Source organism: Lampris incognitus, chromosome 4 (assembly GCF_029633865.1).
Source record: "Lampris incognitus isolate fLamInc1 chromosome 4, fLamInc1.hap2, whole genome shotgun sequence".
NCBI classification, from domain to species: domain Eukaryota; kingdom Metazoa; phylum Chordata; class Actinopteri; order Lampriformes; family Lampridae; genus Lampris; species Lampris incognitus.
Window position 1 is genome coordinate 3,615,320 of NC_079214.1, and position 6,000 is coordinate 3,621,319.

Here is a 6,000-nt window from a genome sequence, read left to right on the forward strand (position 1 = left end):
TCATTATTTCTGCCATAGCAGCACAAACAAACTCCGGGAGACAATTAGGCACCAGTTTACTTTGCCTTAATGTGCTGCGGATTAAGAGGCACCAGGACAGAAAACACAGAGCTGCTGACATCTCCTTATCGACTCTCCCGTGTGACAAAATTAACAAGTTACAGCATTGGCAAAATACTACTGATTTATTTAACTATTAATTCCTGTTCTGTTGATTAACATGCTGCTTTCAGGCCTGAACATGGCTGAGCTGTAGGGAGAACTGCAGGACCTGTGGATATCTCTACTAAATAACATTTCTGCTAAATAACATGTACATTTCTGCTAAAGAACATTTACATTTCTGCTAAATAACATGTACATTTCTGCTAAATAACATTTACATTTCTGCTAAATAACATGTACATTTCTGCTAAAGAACATTTACATTTCTGCTAAATAACATGTACATTTCTGCTAAATAACATGTACATTTCTGCTAAATAACATTTACATTTCTGCTAAAGAACATTTACATTTCTGCTAAATAACATTTACATTTCTGCTAAATAACATGTACATTTCTGCTAAATAACATTTACATTTCTGCTAAATAACATTTAAATTTCTGCTAAATAACATTTACATTTCTGCTAAAGGGAATTTAGTGCATGCAACCTTTTGTAGTGCAGCTGTACTGTAGGTTCATTCTCTTCGGTTATAGGATATGCTAATATGCAAGCCTGCATTTGCACAAACCTCTGTTCTAGTAGTGTTTGCTCTCTGTCTGGCATTTGAGTAAATAAACACATTCATTTAACAGAACGAAAGATTTTGTCGTGTTTTTTCTTGCAAAACAAAATGTGTCATTGTTTCAGCGGACTGACAGAATGTGAACATTTTGATGACTAACACAAGGGTACGGTGAGTTTCAAGCCATAATTTGATAAATATTAGCAATCCCATCTCATTTTGTTCATGTTCCATCAGTTTTGGACGCTGCTCGCTCCAAACTGCTCGTTTTAGTCACTAGGCCATCACATTTCCTTCCTCCGCACTTCGGCTGGTGAGCAGGAGGCAGGGATGGAATAGCAGGAGGGACGTTAGAGTGAGTGATGAAAGTGAAGCGATGCTGCGGTTTGCATTTGCCGGGCCTGACTTGGTCAGCAGTGATGTGCCTGCTCTCCAATTCCATCAGACAGCTGCTTTCATTTAACGGCTATTGTGGAGAGTGCTGAAAAGTGGTTGTTTCCATGGCGACGGCTACTTTTAAGGGAATGTTGACCATAATTTTCAGGATCGAACAGAGCAGAGACGCAGGATGCGGAGAAGAGAAAGACTGTAGAGCCATAAAAGAAGAAGAAAAAAAACATAGACAGACACACGGCTGTGGTGATGACGGGTGCTGTCCTTGAGGAGGCTGCTGAATTTCTTAAGGCTTCTATAGCACAGCTCTCTGCTGCAGGCTGAATAAGGATGCCCAGACCAGATACTAATACTGTAACCCTGTCTCAACCCGGCCCAGTGATTTATGGCCACCTCATGACTCACTCAGCACCGTGAAACAATCGTCAGCAATAGAATCGACAATAGAAGCTGTCTTTATGCTCAATAATCCAGGTGTGGAAATCACAGAAAGTTGAATCAGTTCATCTGAACACAACGTTTATTAACAGAAACTTTTCATCACTCATTTAAGTGACCTCTTCAGTCTCAGCTGACTGCAGGAATCCCCACCCTTATACTCATATACCCTTATACCCATATACCCTTATAACCTTATACCCATATACTACCCTTACAGCCTTATACCCTTATACCCATTTACCCTTATACCACCCTTATACCTATATAACCTTATACTCATATACTACCCTTACACCCATATACCCTTATACCAATATACTACCCTTACAGCCTCATACCCATTTACCCTTATACCCATATACTACCCTTACAGCCTTATAGCCTTATACCCATATACCCATACAACCTTATACCCATATACTACCCTTACAGCCTTATACCCTTATACCCATTTACCCTTATACCCATATAACCTTATACTCATATACTACCCTTATACCCATATACTACCCTTACAGCCTTATACCCATTTACCCTTATACCCATATATCCTTATACCACCCTTATACCCATATAACCTTATACCAATATACTACCCTTACAGCCTTATACCCATTTACCCTTATACCCATATACTACCCTTACAGCCTTATACCCATATACTATCCTTACAGCCTTATAGCCTTATACCCATATACCCTTATACCACCCTTACAGCCTTATACCCATTTACCCATATACCACCCTTATACCCATATACTATCCTTACAGCCTTATACCCATATACCCATATACCCTTATACTATCCTTACAGCCTTATACCCATTTACCCTTATACCCTTATACTCCTATAGCCTTATACCCCTATACCCTTACAGCTTTACAGCCAGCTGACCTGCAGTCAGGTGAGACTGAAGGATGATGAAACGTTTCTCTCTGTAAACGTTGAGTCCAGATGAACCGATTCAACTTCCTGTAAACATGGAAGTTGCTTGCACCAAAGTGGTTAGTAGAATCAGCTGGTGAGCTCAGAATATTAAACTGACTGTTTTGCAGGCCAGCCCGACTGCATGTCAGTATTAACAGCTATGCAGTGAATGTCTGGAGGGTTGTTGAAACATAGAAAGCAGAGGGTTTATCAGTTTTGTTTTAATGGCTGCTTGTCCAACACTGGATTCTAATGAGGAAATGACTAGAAAGAGATGCAGACCAGGATGTGCTCTGGAATAATAAGCTGTCTCCTCCTTCTCCTCGGGGAGGAGGAGGAGGAGGAGGAGACAGCTTTGAAATGCTTCCAGCTACGTTCTCTCATGTTCTCTCACACGTCTTCCTGTCATTGCTGGCCCCCACCCATCTGCATACACGAGAGCAAATATGTACACACACACACACACACACACTTGGAAGAAGGTATAATGGTATACTGGTGCTACTTTAACTTAATAGCATCTTGCTCCCAGTGTGATATATATATATATATATATACTTAGCACAGAAAGTGAGGAAATGTGTGTTTGGTAGATTATGTCTTTGTTGTAACAATGCTTCTTGGCAGTAAATCTTATTCCGTTGGAAAGCCTGGTTATTTGCCTTTTAAATGGGGCCACATGTGTAAGGAACATGCATTTGTGGGATGAGCAGCAGAGCTCAGTATGTGGGTTGCGCCCATGAAAAATTTGCCAAATCTTCTCTACCAATGCCAAACAGCTTATTTTGCTGCTGCTATTGACTCTTGTGTTGAGCTTCTGGTACCCCAGGTGCTGACCATCAGCTGCCTGATATAAGATTTACTGCCAAGAAGCATTGTTACAACAAAGACATCATCTACCAAACACACATTTCCTTACTTTTTGTGCTAAGTTCATATATATATATATATATATATATATATATATATATATATATTACATGAAGCCCAATAATACACTGCAATACATCCACAGAGAAAGCAGTCATCCACCCTCCATCTTGAAAAATATCTCAGTGAGCATAAATAAGAGACTCATATATTTATCATCCAGGGAAGCCACCTTTAATGAAGCAGCCCCCCCCCCCATACCAGGAAGCCTTACAAACAAGTGGATATGATTTCAGACTTAAGTACAATCCACCACCAACTAGCGACAGCCAGCAACAACAACACCGCAGCAGAAGGCGGAACATCACCTGGTATAAGCCTCCTACAGCAACACCGTGTGGCCTCTGATATTGGAAAACTATTTTTCAAGCTTTTGGAGGAGTGCTTTACCCCAGACCATCAGCTGAGAAAGATATTCAACAGAAACACAGTCAAAATGAGCTACAGCTGCATGCCGGATGTCCAGCAGGTTATTTCATCCCACAACACAAGCATCATGGCCAAGACACACACCTCCTCACCACAACCAAACACCTCCAACTGCAACTGCCATGCTAAGACATCGTGTCCTCTTGAAGGAAAATGCCAGACAGAGGGAGTCATCTACCTGGTAGATTCTACCAGGCATCAGTGACAAGAGAAGACAACTGCAATGTGGACACTTACGTTGGACTAACAGAGGACCTTTTAAAATGAGGTTTAACGCCCATATGAGCAGCTTCAGAAATGAGCATGCAAGACATGCAACGGCCTTAAGCCGCCACATTTGGTCATTGGTAGACAAGATTATCAGTTACTCTGTCTCATGGAAAATCCTGGCAAAGAGCAGTGCATATTCAGTTAGGGGTAAAAGATGTGACCTGTGCTTGGCAGAGAAGTATGTTACTATTTGCAGACCTGATATGTCCACCTTGAATAGTAGAAACGAATTGGCCACCAGCTGTAGACGCCGAAAAACATGTCTCCTTTGTAACTACAAGCAAATTAATGTCTTTATTACCCCCCCACTAGATGATACACATGTGACATTTATTAGTTGTTGTATTTTTATATTTTAACTGCCTGCCCTTCCAACTGTGCCCCAACACCACCCACGATATGATTTACATGAATTGCCCCATTTGACGTTACCTTGTTATATGTAAATGTAGGCTATTTCAACAGCGCCCTGGCCCTTTAAATGCCTTTTCAAAACAAGCCCCAGCCCCTTACCCCATTGGCTGTAATGTTTTCTACCCCACCATTGGTTGCTGTGCATCCTACCCACCTACCCCATTAGTTGTTAGTTTAAATGTAGTCTCTTCTCATCGGTTGCTGTCCACCGAAATTAGTGGCATGACGCGGTGCAATGTAGTTTTTATTGATTGTGTTCTTCTTTGTTGAATCACATTAACAGCTGCTGAGTGCGCGACACACGCAAAAAGCTTGTACTGCTATGTAGTACAATTTTTTGTCCTACATCTATATCGATATTCCACTCCTCGTTTGTTGAGCACTTTTATAAACACCATTGACAGTTTCCGGAGAGAGAGAAAAAATGCTATCTATCCATCTATATAACGTTGTTAAAAGAAAACACTCAGTGGTAGGGAAAGTGCTCAACAAATAAGGAGCAAAATAATCCAGTTGAGTCAAGTAAATTCTTTATGAGACAGTACAAGCCTGTTTCATGCCATCAGCATCATCAGCGCAACAGGGTCACCATTTTGCTCCTTATTTGTTGAGCACTTTCCCTACCACTGAGTGTTCCTTTTAACAAAGTTACACACACACACACACACACACACACATATATACATATATATGATTTTGTTTCTCCCAGCCCTCAGCAGTGCAACACAAAAGACAAAACACACATCCAACACCTCCTAAAAACGACACCATCAAAAACATACAAAACCAGAGAGACCAAAGCAAAAAATACAAACAGTCAACAACACAGTCAACAACACAGCCCATTCAGTAAATCTGCAACACAATTTTAACAAAAATCACTGTCCATGACAATGAACACCAGCCAGGATGACTGTCGGGAACTGCCAGTCTGCATCATGGGCTAGCAGTTAGCTTAGCCTGCCTGCTTCCGCATACTGTCAGACTGCCCTCGGTGTTTCCTCTTCGGGCACAGCCCCGGTCAGGGCCGTGGTGTTTGGGCCCACAGGATGCAGCAGACCAAGCTCCGTCAGCCGATCCAACGCCAGCTCTCCCAGCCAGACACCTTCCACACACCTCCCCGCACTCCACACGACGACACTAAAACACAGTCAAGGCTACACGAGGCCACCGTCACACCGCCCTCGGTGTTATCTTGGTGTTATCAGAACTGCTGGTCTGCATGGGTTAGCAGTTAGCTTAGCCTGCCCCGCTCTCCCAGCCGATCCAACACCAGCTCTCCCAGCCATCTAAATCCACGATCACAGACATAAATCGTTGTGAAAGTAAAAGTTCTTCACACAATGACACAAAGTCAGATGTAGACTTGGACAAAGACACTGCATAGTTGGCACCGGGTGAGGCTGCCATCTTCCCACACCGGAAGTATATTTAAATATATATAAAACTTTGTTAAAAGAAAC